This window comes from Orcinus orca, chromosome 3 (genome assembly GCF_937001465.1).
Source record: "Orcinus orca chromosome 3, mOrcOrc1.1, whole genome shotgun sequence".
Classification (NCBI taxonomy): Eukaryota; Metazoa; Chordata; class Mammalia; order Artiodactyla; family Delphinidae; genus Orcinus; species Orcinus orca.
In genome coordinates, this window is record NC_064561.1 from 143449882 (window position 1) to 143470779 (window position 20898).

General features: G+C 41.5%; 1 long non-coding RNA gene across 1 annotated transcript; it reads right to left on the reverse strand.

The window, feature by feature from the left end:
- Positions 1-1463: 1463 nt before the first annotated feature.
- Positions 1464-11338, reverse strand: LOC125963785 (uncharacterized). The gene is made up of 3 exons (XR_007476178.1): positions 8748-11338; positions 7446-7595; positions 1464-2740 (listed from the first exon to the last, which is right to left on the reverse strand). It is a non-coding gene; the product is annotated as an uncharacterized LOC125963785 (long non-coding RNA).
- Positions 11339-20898: the final 9560 nt, after the last annotated feature.

Sequence of the window (20898 nt, forward strand, 5' to 3'; positions counted from 1 at the left end):
CCGGGAAGATCCCACATGCCGCGGAGTGGCTGCGCCCGCGAGCCATGGCCGCTGAGCCTGCGCGCCCGAAACCTGTGCTCCGCAGCGGGAGAGGCCACGGCAGTGAGAGGCCCGCGTACCAAAAAAAAAAAAAAAAAAAATTTACCAGCCTCAATTAGTTGCCCTCATGCCCCAGCCAGACCCTATATCCCTCCAAAAGGAAAGCATAACTCTGCTTTTTGACACCACTGATTACAGCTTTGCCTATTTTTAAAGTCTGTATAAATGTAGTAATTCTGTATATACTTTTCTGCGTATTTTTTATGAGATTCAAGCTTGTTGCTGCATGTAGCGATTATTCATTTTTATTGCTCTGTACTAGTATTTCATTATATAAATACACCACAAGTCATATATCCATTCTACTATTGATTTCCACTTGGGCTGTTTTAAATTGTTGGCTCTTAAAGAGAATGCTGCTATGAATATTCTTGAGTATATATGTCTTTAAGCGAACATATGCATGCATATCTTTTGTGGATGTTCCTAGCTGTTCTGGGTCATGGGTTCTGTGTATGATCAACTTTATTAGATACTAGAAAGCAGTTTTCCAAAGTGATTGTACCAATCTCCACACTCCCTAGCAGTATATAAGAGTTCCAGTTGCTCTACATCCTTACCAACCCTTGTAATTGTCAGTATGTAATGACAACTATGAAATGATCATTGCATAACTTTGTCATGTTAGTCATTCTGATAATAACTGATGAGGCTGAACCCTTCTCTTACATTTATGGACCATATGGGAAGTGCTGTTCAAATCTTTTGTCCGTACTTTTGCTCTACACCAACATCATGAAGATACTCTCCTATGTTTTCTTTAGAAGTTTTATTTTTTGTTTTGTTTTACATGTAGCTCAACTGTCCATATGGAATTGGGTATAGGGTACAGGTTAGTATTTATTTTTTCCATAAAGTTATACAACTGATCCTGCATGATTTTTTACAAAGACTATCCTTTTTCCATTGCTCTGCAGTGTCACTTTTGTCATAAAATGAATGGTTCATATGTGTGTGGATCTGTTTCTGGACTTTTAAATTTAACATATTCTTTACCAACTAATATGATTTTGAGTTGGGACATTGGTCTGTAATATCTGATACTCTGGAGTGCTTGACTGCTATTGCCCTGTAGCCCAGCATAAAGGACTGAGAAAGTGAAACCAGTTAATGCAGAAAATCCACTCAGAATATAACAACCAGAAAGAAAAGTAGAAATTGTTTTCATCTTATTTCCTTGTTTTTAAAATGAGAAAACAAGGACTTCCCTGGTGGTGCAGTGGTTAAGAATCCGCCTGCCAATGCAGGAGACACAGGTTCGAGCCCTGGTCCGGGAAGATCCCACATGCCGCAGAGCAACGAAGCCCGTGAGCCACAACTACTGTATTGTGCTCTAGGGCCCGCGAGCCACAACTACTGAGCCCTTGTGCCACAACTACTGAAGCCCACGCGCCTAGAGCCCGTGCTCCACAACAAGAGAAGCCACCGCAATAAGAAGCCCGTGCACCATAACAAAGAGTAGCCCCCACTCGCTGCAACTAGAGAAAGCCTGTGCACAGCAAAGAAGACCCAATGCAGCCAAAAATAAATAAATAAATTCCAAATATTATTTTATAAATAAATAAATAAATAAAATGAGAAAACAAGTCTACCCAAGTGTGCTGAATATCTTCTGTTTACCCAGACAAATCCTCTCTCCACCCTCTTCCTCCTGCTGTGCCCTTGGAGTCCCCACATCAATGGGTTCCCTTGCCTTAAAATTTCCACTTGGTTCAGTTTATGGGGAACATTGACTTGAGGATGGAGGAAAGTGAGGTCAGATATTTACTCCCTTAGCTATCTCCCTGCAGGCTGACTGATGCTCTCCCTGATATGGCTCTTGATGAATGGCCCTCTCCACACAACCCTCTTCTTCAAGATGCCAATGACCACTCATTTCTTTTGTCCCAGGCTGGGGGTGTCAATAGTGTCCTGCCATCACTAGCCCCAGGATACCGCACTGGGATTTTGACGCTGCATGACTAGAGGCATCCATGTTCCAGACAGGACGATGGGAGACAGGACCGAAAGAAGAGTCAAAGGGCATATGTCATCCTTCTCTTGATGAAAGTTCCTAGAAGCTGCCACATGACACTTCTGCTCACATTTCATTGGCCAGAACTTGGTCATTTGGCCACAACTACGTGTAAAGTGGAGAAAAGTTTTAGACGGCTATGTGTCAAACTAAGAATCTTACAAGCTAAGAATAATAGTTTCCCATACCATTTACCTCAAGTCTAGTCATTAAACATGTATTCAGTGCACTCTGGGCCACTCTGTATTTTTCTGAAATACAGAGATGAACGGTGAATGGCCCTGGTCCAGTCTAATACGGGCCAGAGATTCCTTCCTCCAGCAAATGACCGTGTCAGTCCCTGTGCTAGGCATTAGGGATTCCAGAGTGCACTAGACAGTGTTCCTGCACAAGACAGCAACAATGCCTACGTACCTCTGTTACAGCTGTTAGTCAATGCAGGTTACCCAGGATAGATGTGTCAGGGAACAGAAGAGGAGATCTGTCTCTGAAGGGAGACCATGAGTTTGCTGTGTGGACAAGGAGACAGACCTTCCAGGCTCAGACACAGCATGAGGAAGACATGTGGCATGAAAGGACAGCATTTCCAGGGAGCAGCAAGGATTCTAGGGAGCCTAAGAACATAACCTACATGGAGAAGAGAGGGTAAAGATGAGGCTGGACAAGTCCACAGTGGCCAAGGAAGGCAGGACCCTCTGGGCCAAGTGCAGGCATTTGTCAAATGCCTCACTCACCCCACCCGCCAACTTCTTCTGCCATACATGCCCATGGAGGGCTTCCAATAAGTCACAAATGAACGATGATATCATATCAGGAAGTATATCAAGCTCAGGCCCAAGTTATGTCCTTCAGGAAATTTACCAGAGATCTGACTCTTGAAATTTCAGCCTCTTCTTGGCTTGAACAATCTGATGGAATTCTGGAATAACTAGCTTGGCCTGACTCATTCCCAATCTCGGGAAGCAAGGCAAGCAGGAGAGAGGAGGGTATCAGGAGGACTCTCACTCCCACCCGGAATTTAGAAGTGGCTCAAAATGGTTTGTTTGGCAATAAACACAAACATTTAAGATGAAAAACTATTTTTTTCTCTTCCTGCAGGTATATTCTAGAAAAGGAGGAGGAAGAAAGACTCTACAGGGAGGAGCATTACGCATTTTCATAAGCACCTAAAACGTGCTAGATGTTATTCGAGGTGCTGGGGCTACAGTGGTGCGCAAGTGCCGTCCCTAAGGAGTTCAATAGAAGGAAAAAGTGTTTTTTAACGTGCTTATTGTCTAAAATATTTTCAGGTACTGGTAAATACTATGGAGAGGCTAAACAAGGATAATGTGGTAGAGAGTGACTAGTTAGTTAGGGTATGAAGAGGTTCTCTCTAAGAGATGACATTTGAGTTAAGACCTTGTATTAGTTTCCTATTGTTGCTGTAATAAATTACCAGAAACTTAATGACTTAAAACAACAACGTAAATGTATTATCTCATGATTCTGGAGGTCAGAAGTCCAACACAGGTCTCACTGGGCTAAAACCAAGTTGTCAGCAGGGCAGCATTCCTTCTGAAGGCTCTAGTTGCCTTTCTCAGCTTTTAGAAGATGCCTGCATTCCTTAACTGTGGCTTCATCCTGCAGCTGCAAAGCCAGCAGACAGCAGAGTAGCATCTTCAAATCTCTGATTTTGACACTCACTCTCCTGTCTCCCTCTTACACTTATAAAGAACCCTTGTGATTACCTTGGATCCACCAAAATAATCCAGGATAATCTTCTTATCTCAAGATCCTTAATCACATCTGCAAAGTCCCTTATGCTATGTAAGGTTCTGAGGATTAGGATATGGGTATCACTAGGGATGATTATTCTACCTATCACAGACCTACATGGTGAAACAAAGGCAGCTACCTGCAGATCTTAGGAAAAAGCATTCCAAGCAGAAGGAAGAGTAAGTGTAAAAGCCCTGGGGTAGGAATAAACATAGCATTCTTAAGGGATAGAAATATAGAAACGAGGCCACATCTCCAGAGTCCGGTTTTCTCTATTGTAGTTTGGAAAGGAAGCTTGCCCTCTGGACCTGTCTCATCTGAGAAATCAGAGCAGAGCAAAGCATCCCAACTAGGAGATACACAGTTAAGAGATATTTGCTTGAAGATATATCTACTTTGCAGCCTATCCCTGACTCTTTGCCAATTTTTTCAAAATCTTATACTTTATTTTTTAAAACATAAAATCAAGTGTTATTTTTAGTATGTTTGAAATCTTTCACTGGAAATACCCATCTTTTGATTTGATGTTGGAACCCATCAACACTGATTTTTTAAAATATACCACCATTTATTATTCTCAACCAGTATATAAAATCTACAGCTGGAGGGAGGTGGAATATCAAGGATGAAATGGCATTTATAAGAAAGTTTAGAATGTCTTGAAAACAGATGTTTCTTTTCCCATATGAATATGCAGTTTTTTTTAAAAAATAAAAGCATACAGTTTAAACAGTGAAGTAAAATAAATCAAACAGCATTCTACAAGTCTCCTAGAATACATGTGTTCAGTATTCCAGATCAGCAGGATGGTGGGTTCAGGAGAAGGTCAAAACTTAACTTTTCCAAAATCTGCTTTTTGTTTGTTGGTTATCACAACACTGCAATATTCTTTCTTTTGAATCAAAAATTGTTCTTACCTGTGATTTTTTTTCAGTTTTAGTGAACTTAAATATCTACTGAAATGCTATGATGCACATTCTAACAACAGCCACCAGCATCATCCTTAGTCTTTTATATGTGCTGTTATTACTATGTCAGAAACGTAGACAGATATGGAAGGGGTGCAGTGTGCTGTCATCTCCTGGAGGCTCAGTGGATAATACAAAGGGTCAATAGGGATCAACCAGCACATGATGACGTTCAGACAGAGAGCAGTCAACCTATTGCTGGTGCCTCAGTAAGTGATGTGCTCTGGGGTCCACTTCCAAGGGACAAACCCAGCACCCCTGCCCAGCCTGCTATTCTTTATGAAGTGGCTACTCTCTATTTTTGTTTTATTTTTATTTTACTTGTTAATTTTAATATTCCTTATCTTTACCACAAAATCTTTTTAACTATAATATGTAAAAGATACCATCATTCCCAATTTATTCTTTCCAAAGGCAACAAGTATTAAATGCTTCTTTGGGGTCTTTTCAGAATTGCCTTTCTATGTTTATAATGAAGTATTGTATCAAATCATAATATACCATATCATATCTGTTTTCCCCTTGTGAATGGTCTACACTGTACACATTGTTGGACAATTTACATTTTTCACTTTGCTCTGTACCCTGGGCAACCTTCCGTGGTAGCAAGTCAGCATTTTGAAAGTGCCCCCTGCAGAATTGCAGACCTCATGGTTTCTCTGTGGTTCACTGCTTGTGTCTAAAGAAGAAAGTTACTGAAATGTGTCCAGACCACGGTTTTCAAGAGAAAAGAATCCATTGTATATGTAACAACTGACTTCATCCCAATGTATGGTTTTGCTTTGGCATTTAGCATATTATTTTCCTTATCACATCATCTGAGATAATTAAAGGACTTTGAAATATCGCCTTCGTTCCTCTTAAGGCTTGTGAACAAAACTCTCACAAGGCTTTCAAATTTGTCGTTTCGACAAGTATCCATTTTGAAGGCCCACATCAAGTAATTTCTCTAAGAGAATATGTAATAAAATGAGATACAACTTGAATCCATTACCATAAATTATGAAACAAAGGGGTCACCATGCTTGTCAATTTACAAAAGACAGAAAAAAATCGGTATGAATATTTTTTCATAAATCTAATAAGGTGATAATTTATTTGCTTTTAGTGGCATATGAAAACAGAGTGAGTTCTCCTAGTATATTCTATGATTCCCTCTTCAAAGAAGTACCGGCGACTTCAGCTAAGGGATTAAATTAAGATTTCATCAAAATTGCATAAAGCATGGTTTCAAAAAGTGATGGATCTAAATAACGTCCAACAAGATAGTGAATTTTCCCATTTCCCCTTTAAGCAAAGCAGGCTTTGGTCTGGCCTTTGTGCTCTGAGGAGATAATATGACCCTCCATGGAAGACACATCGCCCAGAATACAGGAAGGCAGAACTGACATCACTTTGTTTCAGACCCTGGCCTTGGAACATTTTATAACTAAATTGATAATATACGTACACTCTCCTAAACAAGAAAAATGTAAATGAGGACAATCCACTTTCTTGCTACCAGTTAAGCAAGATATTTCCTAGTATATATGGTATGTAGGCTTTATTATCAAGCAGACTTCTTTCATTTTATTTTATTTTGTAACAGCTTTATTGAGATAAAATTTGCATACCATACAATTCCCCCACACTTAGTTTTTAGTTCAAGTTTCTCAACTTCACTAGGCCTTAGTCTTTTTATCTGTAATATGGGAATAGTAAGACCCACTGATTTGTGGTGCAAATTAATGTGTTCAGGCTGTTCCATGGCACATAGTAAGTGCTAAATAATGAAATCACAATAGAATAAGAAGATTCATTTTTGCACGCGCAACTTTGTCATTGAATTTATAATCAATCATGTCTCTGATTCTGATTTCCTACTTTGACAGGGGAACCTTAATCCTGTTCATTTACAGTAATTTCAGGTACTGAATTTAGCTCAATTCAGTACCTTAATTGCCTCTTCTGACTAGAAATGCAGTCAATGAAAGACTCTTCTCCTCCCCTGTTTTGGGATAGAGCTAGGTTCACCAGGGGCCCTTATGACATCGTGGCTGGTCTGCACCCACTAGTACTGCTGCTGTGGAGACGCGCCTCTCTTCTCTTGGGATGGCAATGCAAGGAGATGGATGTCTGCAAGGGACCTTGATGGTCTCCTCTGCCATCCTGGGTCCAGAAGCCACTTGCTGCTACTTTGCTGCCCTCCAAGTGTTCGGTGGAGCTGGGGCATCTGCAGGGCTTCAGATCTCAGGAGACCAAGAGAGGAAGTGGAGCAGAGACTCACTGCCACCATTCAACTCCAAACTGCAAGCCCCTCACTGCACCCCGTGGAGGTAGGAGGGGAAATCAGGGTGCTGAGCCTGACTTTCTTCCTCTTTCCAAACTCTCTCTACTGTCCAATCCTGTTCATGTTCACTAGACAGAGAAGAAGCTAGGCTCTTCGTTCTACTTGTTTCCACTGGCATCCTATATCAATCCCCACTCCAACCCTGGGCAACTGGAGATCTGAAGGGATGGTGAGCCTGAGAAAGAAGATAAGACCATCCATGCAGGTCGGTGTGTCCAATGAGTCACTATAGGCATGAGGTATTCCGTATTAATCTCTATCCCTCCCAGTCTAACCTTACCTCATCACCACCAAAACATCCTCCACTTCCTTCTCTGGGTGCAGGTTTGTTACTTCTCTCTCTTGAAAGATGAAATCTGAAGCGCTTCCCAATTCTAGGTTTACTTCTCTATGTCCTTGCTTCTTGCTTCCATTCTTTGGTCTCTGATACCTTGTACATGAAATGCTGCCCTAAGTGAAATGTGATAGGTTAAATAATTTTCCCTCCTCCCCAAAAGTTACATGTGGAAGTCCTAGCCCCCAGTACCTCAGAATGTGACCTTACTTGAGAAAAGGGGCACTGCAGATAGAATTAGTTAAGATGAAGTCATTCCATTAGGGTGGTCCCTAATCCAGTATGACTGGTGTCCTTATTAAAAGGGGAAATTTGGACACAGAACACACAGGGAGATAAAGGCAAGATTAGGATGATACTGGTACAAGCCAGGAATGCCAAAGACTGTCAGCAAACTACCTGAAGTTGGAGAGAGGCCTGGAACAGATTCTCTCTCATAGCCCTTAGAAAAAACCAACTCTGGGGAATTCCCTGGCGGTCCAGTGGTTAGGACTCAGCGCTTTCACTGCTAGGGCCCAGGTTCAATCCCTGGCCAGAGAACTAAGATCCCACAAGCCCCTCGGCTTGGCCAAAAGTAAAAAAAAAAAAAAACAACTCTGTCGACACCATGATCTCGGACTTTTAGCCTCCAGAACTGCAAGACAATAAACTTCTCATGTTTAAGCCTCCTAGTTTGTGGTGCTTTGTTGCAGCAGCTCTAGGAAACTGATACATGGGACATATTGTATTGCGTTGTCTTTCCAGCCTGCCGTTGTTCTGGGAAATCTCCCTCCCTCCCCACCTCCCACAAGAGCAGCCATGTTGAACAATATGATCCCAATCCTGTCTGGAATTCACTGGGAACTTGCATTTGAGACCAGAGAACAAGTATCCAGTGACTGAAGCTGAAAAATATAAAACTTGGCAATGGCCAAAAACTGTGTTTTCCACAACAAAGAGAAAGCCAGTCTGCCACAGGACAAAGCTGGCACCCAGAGAAGCAGAGATGGGGCTGGAAGAACTGGAGGCTTTCCAGTCCTGGCTCTGTCGGTGCCCCAGGCTCCGGCTCTCTCGGGACCTGGCTGTGATTTGAATTCCAGGAGAATGCAGTGACTATCTGGTAAACTCTTTTTGCTCACGCTGATTTATATAAGGTTTGTGGCACTTGTTACTCAGACTTCAAGTTAATATATCCTCCAAAACTCATGCACTCTTATTTTTAATAATAAGCGGAAGATTACTGCTCTAAGTAAGAAACTATGTTCTTACCAGACATGGGTGCACAATTCAGAAGGGAGCCTTAATTAAAAATAAACTCAGTGAAAAAAGTATAGAGTAAGTTTTGGGCTTCCCTGGTGGCGCAGTGGTTGAGAGTCCGCCTGCCGATGCAGGGGACACGGGTTCGTGCCCCGGTCCGTGAAGATCCCACATGCCGCGGAGCGGCTGGGCCCGTGAGCCATGGCCGCTGAGCCTGCGCGTCCGGAGCCTGTGCTCCGCAACGGGAGAGGCCACAACAGTGAGAGGCCCGCGTACCGCAAAAAAAAAAAAAAAAAAAAAAAAAAAAGTATAGAGTAAGTTTTGTTGGAACATTCTTTGTTCAATGAAACTTTAAGCCATTATAAACAGCAAGAAATTAGATTAATTCCTTTTAGTTTAAAACAAAAAAATATTTCAGTAACAGGCAACTCTTATCTTTCTTTATCATATTGGAGTGTTTGTTAACTGATAGACACAGCATAGTTCCTTCATTAATTAAAAGCCATTTTGCAGAGCTGACTGGGATGGCTGTGAAAGAGTCATTTTAACTATTATGTTTTCATTAGCTTTATTTTCCAAAGAATATATTAGTCCTGTGATAAGTTTCAAGTGCCTGGCATTTTGCCTGAGAAAATATTTGCTACTTAGTGTATTAACAATAAGCTCTTTTCCTGTCTACCCATTACTACATTTTATAAAATTTCAGAAAAAAATTACTTAGTTTTAATCCTGATTTACACACCCAATGGCTTCTGTGTCCTAGGGATATAATCTCAAAGGCTACCAGCTTTATGTGAGAAAAGGAGAAGAAAATGAAATTTGATGTTGAAAATTAAGAAATAAATTCAGTAATTCTTATGCTATTTTGCATACTGATTGGGGAATATATTAGTTTTCTGTTGCTGCATAACAGTTAACTCCAGAACTTAGTGGCTTCAAATGGCATTAAATATTTATTATCTCACACAGTTTCTGTGGGTTAGGCATTTGAGAGTGGCTTAAATGGGTAGCTCTGGCTCAAAGTTTTGCATGAGGTTTCAGTCAACATGTCAGCCAGGGTTACAGTCATCTGAAGGCTCGACTGGGGCTGAGACATTCACTTTCCCAGGGGGACTACTCATATGGCTGGCAAATTGATGCTGGCTGTAGTCAGGAGGCCTCAGTCCTCAACACCTGATCTCCTCACAGTTCTGGTTATGTGTCCTCATGACATAACAGCTGGCTTCCCCTAGAGTGAGTCATCCAAGAGAGAGCAAGGTGGAAGATGCAACTTTTATGATCTAACCCTGGGTTACACACTGTTAATTCCACAATATCCTGTTACATGGGCCAACCCTACTCAATGTGGGAGGGTGAAAATACTGAGAGGTAAAAATCACTTGGGCCCTCCAATCATCTTAGAGAACTTCCTATTTTATTACAAGTATTCATGAGGAAAATAAAATCTTTGTAAAAAAGAAGTACAGAAAATTCTTTTCAAAATGAGCCTATTTAAGAAAATATTTTAAATATTTATAATGTATAATAATTTATAATAGAGCCACAGAATTTTAGAATCCGAAAGAAAATTGGATATCAACCACTCTAACTTGGTCATGGAGACTGAGACCCAGAAAGGCAATGATGCTTTTCTAACTTCACATAGCAAATAAGTGACTGAATCAGGGTTAGATCCAGGTCTCTTTACTGTTAGGGCTTATGATGAATAACCTGGCCTGGAAATCAATATCCATTGCAACCTCCTTCCAATATGCCTTCCTACTGCAAAAATGGGAAAACCTAAACACTAACCCCAACACCTTTGCAGCTAGAGTTCTGGATATGATTTGATTCAGGCAATCAGATTGCTGACTTGAGATCTGGAAATTGGAAGTGATAGAGAGAATGGGCTGTTTGCAACTTGTGCTGCTTCTGTTGGCAAAGGTGGCTGCAGAAGAGTTGCATTGTCCCATGGCCGAGGTAGCAGAGGTACCCATGCTCTGGTCACCAGCATGGTAAGAGCCAAGAGGCAGGGCTCAAATGAGTTAGAATGCACCGAGCAGATGTGACATGGTTTCAAAGCTGAGAAGTTGCAGCAATGGCTTCCTGATCTCTGAAGAGTACATAAGCTAACATATTCTTGGAGTGAACGACTTCAGTGGCGATTGCTACAACCAGGAAGGTGGGGAATTAAGTGGTTAGCAGCTCCCCTGGAGAACCAGTTCAGTGGGGTGATTCTTGAAGTTGTTCCTGGATTCTAAGCCCAGAACCATTACTTCAGTTCATCCAACAATTTTGTAAGCACCCAGTTCCCTGTATTAATTCTCATTCTCTTAAAATGGATCAGTGCCTGTTATCTGCACCTAAATTCTATTATAGAGCATGTTAATACATAAGAATGAAAAAAGCAGGGCTTCCCTGGTGGCGCAGTGGTTGAGAGTCCGCCTGCCGATGCAGGGGACGTGGGTTCGTGCCCCGGTCCGGGAAGATCCCACATGCCGCGGAATGCCTGGGCCCGTGAGCCATGACCGCTGAGCCTGCGCGTCCAGAGCCTGTGCTCCGCAACGGGAGAGGCCACAACAGTGAGAGGCCCGCATACCGCAAAAAAAAAAAAAAAAAAAAAGAATGAAAGAAGCAGCCTGACATATGGAAACTGGGCTGACACTTACAGCTACATTTCACAGTTGTTAGGAACTGACCTGGCATTTACAGATAAGCCATGTGTTCTCCAATTGAATGTAAATAATTTCTCAGAACATCAGCTTCAGACAAGGTCCCTCTGTTGACTTTGATGGATCAACATAAAGACCATTCTGTGTCATGTCTTAACGTGGACAAATTATGAACATTGTCCGTATCACAAAAATGACCAAACACGCCCCTATTCTTGCTCATCTGAGTGACTGCTGCTCTTTTCCAGTGATAACCTTAGCACTTCCTCTTCCTGGATAGGATTTATTAAGATGCCCAATCATAGATTTGCTCCTCTTCCTGACAGCTTTCAATCCAAACACAAGCCCTGTTTCCTTTGCCTTCCCCATGTCAGCTAACACAAGCCCAAGTCCTCCAACTCCTTTGGAACCCCCTCTTACTGCTGCATGGTCTGTTTCCCTGCAACAAGTCATAAACCCAACAGATGTGTTCCTGCTGATCTTTAGCTGAAAGGCATTGACATGCATAATTTGGTTTGAACACCTCATGCTGTTCTAGTGGTATGGACTATTTATACTGGTTACTTGCTATGAATAAGTACTTTCTATGAATAAATGAATGACTTGATGTAGAATTAGTATTCCTTTTCTGCTTTTTCCTCCCTTGTGCCTCCTTATGAAAGCCAAAAAATGCCATGGTAACAGTTTTATGTCACCAAAAGCCCAGAAATTATATGTATCAAATGATAAAAAGAAAATCATGAAAGAAAGAATAGACAGTAAGTGTACAAGGCAATTGAACATTAGAGATAAGCAATTATATAGTGAATTGGATGATAATACAATTTCTTGAATGCCCATAACATGCCAGACACTTGTGACAGTAATTTATTATCATTGACATCACAGCTATACTACAAAGTAGGAATTTTTTAAATTCCCATTCCATAAAGGAGGAAAACTAAGGCCCTGGAGCCTAATGACCTGCTTGGTACAGTGCTCCCACCTACCAAGTAGTGCTGGTATCCAAACTTGGGCTGCTAAAGATCATGTGTTTCCAGGGCTTCCCGAGTGACACAGTGGTTGAGAATCTGCCTGCCAATGCAGGGGACACGGGTTCGAGCTCTGGTCTGGGAAGATCCCATATGCCAGGGAGTGGCTGGGCCTGTGCGCCACAACTACTGAGCCTACGCGTCTGGAGCCTGTGCTCCCGCAACAAGAGAGGCCGCGACAGAGAGAGGTCCGCGCACCGCGATGAAGAGTAGCCCCCGCTCGCCACAACTTGTGAAAGCCCTCGCACAGAAACGAAGACCCAACACAGCCAAAAGTAAAAGTAAATTAATTAATTAATAAAGATCATGTGTTTCCACAACAGAAATAGACATAATGTGGACATTCCTGAATGAAAACAAAAGACCATTCTTTTCTAAGTATTAGGTCTTTGGCTTTGGTGTTATTTGTCAGAATAGAAAACATCTATTAAATTATTTGAATGTGTTTTAAGAATCCTTGATTGAGTGCCCATTTCCTATCTATGGCTGAAAGCCTCACCATAGAGTTAATGATTTTTCACCTTCGTCTTGGGAAAAATATAAAATCTATAAACTGAGAACAGTTACACAAAAAATTGCATGCATCTTTCCTAAAAGATAAATTTCACATGAAGTGGAAGATAATGTACCCACTAAAGAAAAGAGAGTGATTTACTAGATGGAGGAAATTCCCTTAATACTTATAATGTTGAGTCCATGATTGAATGTTGTTACTACCGATCATTTCTGCCTTAGGAGAGGTTATAAAAGAGGTTAGGTACTTCTGACTCTTTGACATAGTCACCCGGTTGTGAGTAAAAGCCTCTGTAACGAACCCCTCAAATCTGAAAGAGGAGGAGAATATCCAGGTCAGCTCAGATATTTGGGAGAAAAAGATTTTTACAGGCAGAACAAGGAAACCAGCACAATTAATATTTGAAAGGGAAAAGGAAAGGAGAATGTGTGGAATTGTGATGTATTACTTTGGTTGTAAGTGACAGAAATCCACTTGCTCTGGCTTAGGCAAAAAGGTGGGGGGGTGGTTATTGGTGATAAAATCAATAAAAGAGTAGCAACAAACTAAGATGCCAAGAAAGCAGGGATGCTAATGAACTTCAGGAACAACTGAACTAGCACCTGGAACATAGTAACATTCAATAAATATTTACTGAATGAGAGAATAAACTAGAAATTGGAACAATGCTAAGACTCTGCCTGACATCTTTTAGCCTGGGAGAAAATATGGCCATTGACAGATAACGAGGCTTCCATCTTACGGTTTCCGCTATCAGAGAGGACTAATATCAAGCTCTCTTGGTTTCACATGGAAAAATTCCAGAAAAGCGTTCGGATTGGGCTGTCTGGGGTCAGATGCCTGCTTCCAGATTGATTAGCTGTGGTCAGCATGGCAAGGTCACATAAGAATATCAAAGTTCCCACAATTGTCATGTGAATTCGGGTGGAAGGTGGGAAAGGAGGAGGTGTGTACCTTAGGGTGATGTAATCTGCCTGAGAAGAGGAATGCCATTAGATATATCTCTTAGGAAACTCATAACTGTGTCTGTATTATTTTGGTAAGGCTGCCATGACAAAGTGCTGCAGACTGGGTGGCTTACACATGAGAAATTTATTTCCTCACATTTCCGGAGGCCGAAAGTCCAACACCAGGGTGTCGGCAGGGTTGGTTTCTTCTGACGCCTCTCTCCTTGGCTGCCTCTTGTCTTCACGTGTTTTTCCCTCTGAGCGTATGTCCCAATCTCCTCTTCCTCTAGGGACACCAGTTATACTGAATTAGGCTCCACCCTAATGGTCTCATTTTAACTTAGTTACTTTCTAAAAGACGCTGTCTCCAAATACAGTCACATTTTGAGACACTTGGAGGTTAGGAGTTCAACATATAAATTTAAAGGGCACAAAACTCAGCCCATAATAATTTCTAATAAGAATATTTTTGAGGCTGTTCATTACATAGTATTTTCTTTCTGATTTGGGTATCAGAAAAATTGTGTGGCTTATTTTTAGATTATTGTCATTTGGTTTACCAGATGGTCATGTTTTCTCTTTCTTCATAGCTTTTCTGATGCTTGTTGACTGATAAGTGACCCATTTGGAGGACTTCACAGTATCAATTTCTTTTTAGTCCTAATTTCCACAAAACATATGTTTTATGTTCTTAACTGTGTTTCCTTTTCTCTTTCTCATCTATTTATAATTTGTGTTATCTTGTTATATGATGTGAGTCTCTGTATACTCTGAATGTATCCATAATTGTATTCCATATGTTTGATAGATAAATAAGCTCTTACTTCATCAGCTGTATTTATATAAGTAGAACATCATCAAGGAAAAGCAGAGGAAGCTTACATGCTAATAATAAATGTCCTTTGTAATAAATCATCTCAAATCCTCAAATCTTTTTTTGGAAAGAAGCAGAGCCTATAAAAGAATATATAAATTGGGTAAAAGCAACATGTGTCACAAAACATTTTTTTTAATCTGACAGTAATTAGGCAAATCAATGCTTAAATTAGCACAAACTCATGAAAATAAGCATCCTTAAACTGATTTTTCCATTTATTTGCCCAGAGGCAGACACAGTATAGGAGGAGTTGGGTTGTTGCCAGACCTAAAGCATTTTTCTGAGCTCTGTCAACTTCTATTAATGGGCAGTGATGCCATTCTGGCCCTGAGCCAGCCGGCTCACGCACTTAGATTTGTTCAACAGGCTGGCTGGAGGCAAGCATTGCATCAGAAATGTGGACCACACACACCACTGATTTAAAACAAACACCTCCAAAGAGAACTGACTTCCTGTGACGCCAGCAGAGAGCAAATGGCCTGTGTCCAGGTACCCTAGTTCTGAGGAGGGGTGAACAGCCAGCAGCCCCTCCCCAGGTCTCCACAGGGCCTCTGAGTCACAGAACACCCTATGCTGTGACCAGCCAACATAGACATTGACCCAAACAACCTGGGTGACTTTAGTTCCATTTCATTTAATTAATGTGGTGAACTCACAAATGTATTTTTAAAGGTACATTGCCCCTTTCTGAATTGTCTGCTTCCCCACTCTCCTAAAGTCCATTCAGTGGTTTTTCCCAGCATTAATTCCGTAGTGGCATGTGCCCAAAGTGCTCCTAGGGTAGCAAAGGTATCAGTGCCCCTAAGCTGCCGTGGGCCTGTGTGCTAGACATCCACTTCCCGTTAGAGCATGAGAGAAAGGGAGAAAGGAGGGAGAAAGGGATGAAGTGAACACGATGTGACACAGGCTTCTTAGACCTGAAAAACTTACATGTAAGGGATGAGATGGAGCGTTACATCCCTAAGTCCACGAAGATTTTTAAATGCAGAGTAAAATATACCTCCAATAGGCTCATGGAACAGAAAAGGGACATTAGGGAAAAACCGAGAAAATCTGAATAAAATATGGACTGTCTAGTTAATAATGTATCAATGTTGGTTCGTTAATTATCACAAATGTAATTACTAGTGCAAAATGTTAATGATAGGGGAAACTGGGTATTTAGATTTTAAAGAAATCTAAATTCTTTAGATTTAAAACTTTCAAAATAAAAAGTTTATGTAAAAAAATATATTTTAGGGAATTCCCTGACGGTCCAGTGGTCAGGACTCTGTGCTCTCAGTGCCAAGGGCCTGAGTTCAATCCCTGGTCGGGGAGGTAAGATCCCACAAGCCATGCAGTGCAGCCAAAAAATAAAATAAAATAAAAATTAAAAATATATTTTATATATATAATTATGTAATATTTTATACACTACATATGTAGTATATTTAATCTTCAATAGATTTGTTTCAAAATAATCTATAATCTGAGGGACGGGGGATATTGGCCGCAGTATAGAGGAAATAAGATTGGCTATAACTTAATAATTGCTGGAATTGGGTGATGGATACAAGGATGGGTATATTATATTATCCCTTCTACTCTACTTTCATATATGCTTAAAATCCTCCATAATAAAAAATTCAAAAATATATACACTCATGACCGGTTTGCAGGGCAGAAATAGAGACACAGATGTAGAGAACAAACGTATGGACACCAAGCGGGGGAAGTAGGGGGGGAGGGGGTGCTGGGTGGGATGAACTGGGAGATTGGGATTGACATGTATACACTATTATGTATAAAATGGATAACTAATAAGAGCCTGCTGTATGAAAAATAAATAAAATTCTAAAACTCAAAAAAATATATACACTCATTAAATTGAGAACTTAGAAGAAGAATTATAAAGTATATAAACTGTAGTCCTGGCCTCTTTTTTACTCTGTGAGTGTACACATAACTTGCAGTTGAAGGGTAGCGTGTTTTATTAGTGCTAAAGAGTGTGGTCTTCCCATTATGTAGGGTAAGTCAATGGTATTGACGTGTGTCACAGCATGTGCTTCAGAGGTTTTCCTTTCAGGGGGATGCATTATGTCAGGCTGGCCCACCAACCCACTGCCCCCTACGAGCAATGGCAGACACTGCCTTCTCCAGACTGAGTCAGAGCCAACGGAGCCATAGTTTTGGAAGGATATTTTTCTCTGTGTGATGATAGAGTAGGCAGCTCAAGTTCTGGGTCTGATCTGGGTAAAAATTCTTCAGTCATCTGTGACATGAAGTGGGGACTGATAAGCTCCTCTGCACTTTGCCTGCCACACCTCCCACTGCTGCCAAAACAGTACCATAAACAGACGGTAGCCATTGGTAAGACAGCGCCCAGCATTCTTCCTCTGAGAGTACCCCCATTAAGCACCTCTTCCCCCTGCATCCCTCTTAAGTGAAAAGTACCGGCAACCATCCAGGATCCCAAACAAGACGCCCTGGAGCCATTCATCCTTAACACCCAAATCTCTTCCTCTTCTAAAATCCCACCAATCCCCAGATTCTACCACCTTCTGCAGATCCTACCACCTTTTCTTCTCTCAAATCTATTCTCACCTCTTCAGCCCTGTTGCCTGTTGAAAGTTCAAACACACTCTCCATCACCTGGACTATTTCATGGTCTCCTACTGCTGTTTTCAACACCTGCAACCCATTCTGATGCTGCCATGAAGATGAGTAATGTGATCGTCTCACTTGTTTTCTGGGAACCCCCTCAATGTTGCCCTACAACCTTCAGAATGAAGGATTTTCTTCTTAGTTTGGAACACAGGGTCGATTACAACCAGGCCTCTGCCTACCTCTCCTTCCTTTTATGCCCCATCCCACCAAGTTCAACTGCTTGTAGTACCAGGACTGTGCCAGGTGGTGTCATATCTATTTACCTTTGCTCCACGGTCCCCTCCTCCTGGCATGCTGTTTATACCTGTCCTCTCAGCAGACACCTCCATATCTTTCAAGACTGAGCTCAAGCACCACCCCTGAAGAAAACTGTCCTGATCAGGACTTGCTGCAGAGGTGAGTGTGGCATCAAAACAGCCCATACTCCACTCACCAAATCCCATGTTCTGGGGTAGAGAATACCTGAGCCCAGAGGATGTGTCTCTGATTTACAAAAAAGTACTGTATGTACTAGCTGCAACCCTCCTGCATAAGTGGAATCTACTACTCCCTTTTTTGCATTCCCACTATACTCCCTACATACCAGCGGTCACTTACTGAACTTGTAGTTTAGTGGAGAGAGGTGAGACAGAGATTTGAATCCTTGGCCCACTTAGGGCAATGCCATCTCTTTTCTGACTTGTAACTGCTGCACGTAGCACAGAGCCTGGCCCATATTAGGCCCTTAATAAACGATTATTGAGTAAATGAAGCCATAAATAATGCACTAGTTCAGAGCACTGTATTGTTTTATATTTTATCAGCATATTTATTTAAGGCACAATCTGCAAACAAGCAATGTGTTAGAACATTAGAATTTCACATCTGACAAAGCACGACCTGGTTCAGTGAGCCATGTTGGTAAATCTCCAGCTCGTGACTAATGATCTGAAGATCCTCGTTAGAGGCATCCTCGGGAAGAGGCAGAGGCCACGGCTTCGAACCACCAGTCCCCAGCTCACTTTCAGAAAGGCAGCACAGCCGGGAGGACTCATAACAGGAGGCCTGTTGAAAACGAGCTGTGGTTTCACCCTGTGTTTGGATTTCTGTGCAGGGAAGGGCACTTCCTCTTGCATTTGTTAGAGCCAAATAACACATTCTGGGTAGAAAGGACTGCGGGTGTAAACCTAGTGCTGGACATAGGAAAAGGTGGCACCGTCCTAGAACTGGCTGAATACGTAGCTTGGAACAAGAACTTGTGTGGCAGACAACCAAGGGTTGGGGATTGCTTTTGCTACACCATTTTCTGCTGGGATTGCAATATGAGGGAGGCCTTGTTGACTTGTGTGTAGTCTGTTATGCTTGGCAATACCCTCTAGTTAGCACTGGTTGAATACTTGCTAACTTGTGAATTCTTCAGAAGAGAGGAGAATATAAAAATATCCCAAGGCTCTCCTGTCTTCCCCTCGTTGCAGTTAACTTAGGGCAGTGAGAAGCAGTGAGCTGTGGACCCAGGCACTGTCTAGAGAAGTAGACAGACCATGAGTGTGAGGCAAGCTGAGTCCTTGTCTGTTTCACTTCCATGATGGTATTCCCCAACAAGGCTATTTTAGTCTATTTTAAGGAAGAAGAAAATCAGACCCTAGAAAACCATTTCAGGAAAGTAGCCGGAAAAAAGAAAAAAAAAAAAAGGATTAAAGTCACATCTCTTGGAGAGAGAAATAAAAATTTGGGTTTTGTTAGAAACAATGTTCCCTTTCCCAATACTGTCAAATCCATAAAAATTGGGAGAAAAAAAAATCTTTCTGGGTTTTTGCATGCACAGGGCATTTATTCTCCCTCCCATTTCTTAATTTGGCATTTTGTTTCTTCAAGTACCAAATCCAGTAAATGTTCTTTAAATGGAAAGAAAAAAAGCATTAATGAATGCCAGAAAACAGTTTCCCAGCTAGCCAGCCAAACCACAAATATCCAAAAATGTGATTTCATTTTAAAAAATATAATGAACTGAAGAATATCAAATAGAAATATAAAGAAAAGGGGAAAATGTATTCTAAATATCTGTTAAAAGGATTTCCAACTTCAGATTATACAGAAATACAGATGAAGAGAGATAGCTAATCAACAATGGAAATCAAAACCCAGTGTTGACAAAATTGAGATGATATCAGTGGTCAATGAACGCTGAAACCTCATATGGGCTTAATCCGTCACCTACTCTGAGTTTCTTGAAATACACTCACTATTCAGTGTCTGCATTTTCCTCGACCGTAAAATGGAGTCAAGGAGTTCATATTATGAACCAACCGAGAAACTAAAGGTGGCATACATTGAAGACATTAGTGTTGGAATCTGTGTTTTCTAAGCATCAACTCTTCCTCTGGGGAGGCTGGTAGGCTGCCTTAAGTCCAAAGAGGATGGCCTCTGCATCCCTGAAGCTGGGAGAAGCAGCAAGATCACCCATAACTACTTGGGTGACTTCTCTTCCAAGAAATTTTCTCTGATATGCTCCATGGCCCAGGAGGGAAGGCTTAGCCTCCTAGTCTGTTTTCCCCAAACACCTGGGCATATCTCTCTTGTTGCATGTAAACAGTTATTGTAATGCAATGCTTACATGTATCCGTTGTTAGATATCTCTGGTGCCAAAAGTAGTGGCTGGAACATGAATTAACTAATTTACACAAAAGCTTCATTTCTTTGTATGCAAAGAACTCAAGTCTCTTTAGTTGTTCTACCCTATGATTATGTAATTCTAACTATGTTTTAGTACTAGCAAGTAGGTTGCATTATTCTTATATCTCTTATAAACAGAGAAACTGGGGTACATATACCAACTACATCTGTATTGGTGTTTCTCCAACTTCAGTGTGTGTGCAAAGCATGTGGGGATTTTGTTAAATGCAGATTCTGATTGAGTTGGACTGGGGAGGGGCCTGAGATCCTGCCTTTCTAACAAGCTCCCAGGTGATGCCAAAGCTCTTGGTCCACAAGGTAACAGTGAGTGAGTTGAGCCAGATGGAATTTACTGTTCTCTCCTGCAAGTTAAGTCCAGAGATGAGCAGCTTACGCTGCTTTGGAGGTTCTGCTATGTTATCACCTTCTATCTCCTTTACTATCCCCGGTGTGCTTTACAACCCCAAGGTCTCCTCTTGTCCTAAGATGGCAGCTGCCACTCTGGCCATCACATTAATACTATAACCAGGAGAGAAGAGGAAGCACCAAAGACAAACAGGTGTATGGCTGGGTCAGTCCTGCTATTGGAGTTTTCAGGAAGAGCTCCAATCAATAACCTTCACTGTGTACGAAAAACTCACTTCTCCCTTGTTTCTCCTTCACTCCTACACTACTACCACAATCACAACACTTCTGACACCAGACGTGTGATGTTTTCTCCCCCACACAAAGCAATTCTGTGATACCGGCTGGGCGTCCTACAATTTAACTTGGTTCTGACACTATCTACCTGGAGATAGCATCAGATTTCAGAGGCCAAGGGCTCAGTCCTACAAGACTGCTCA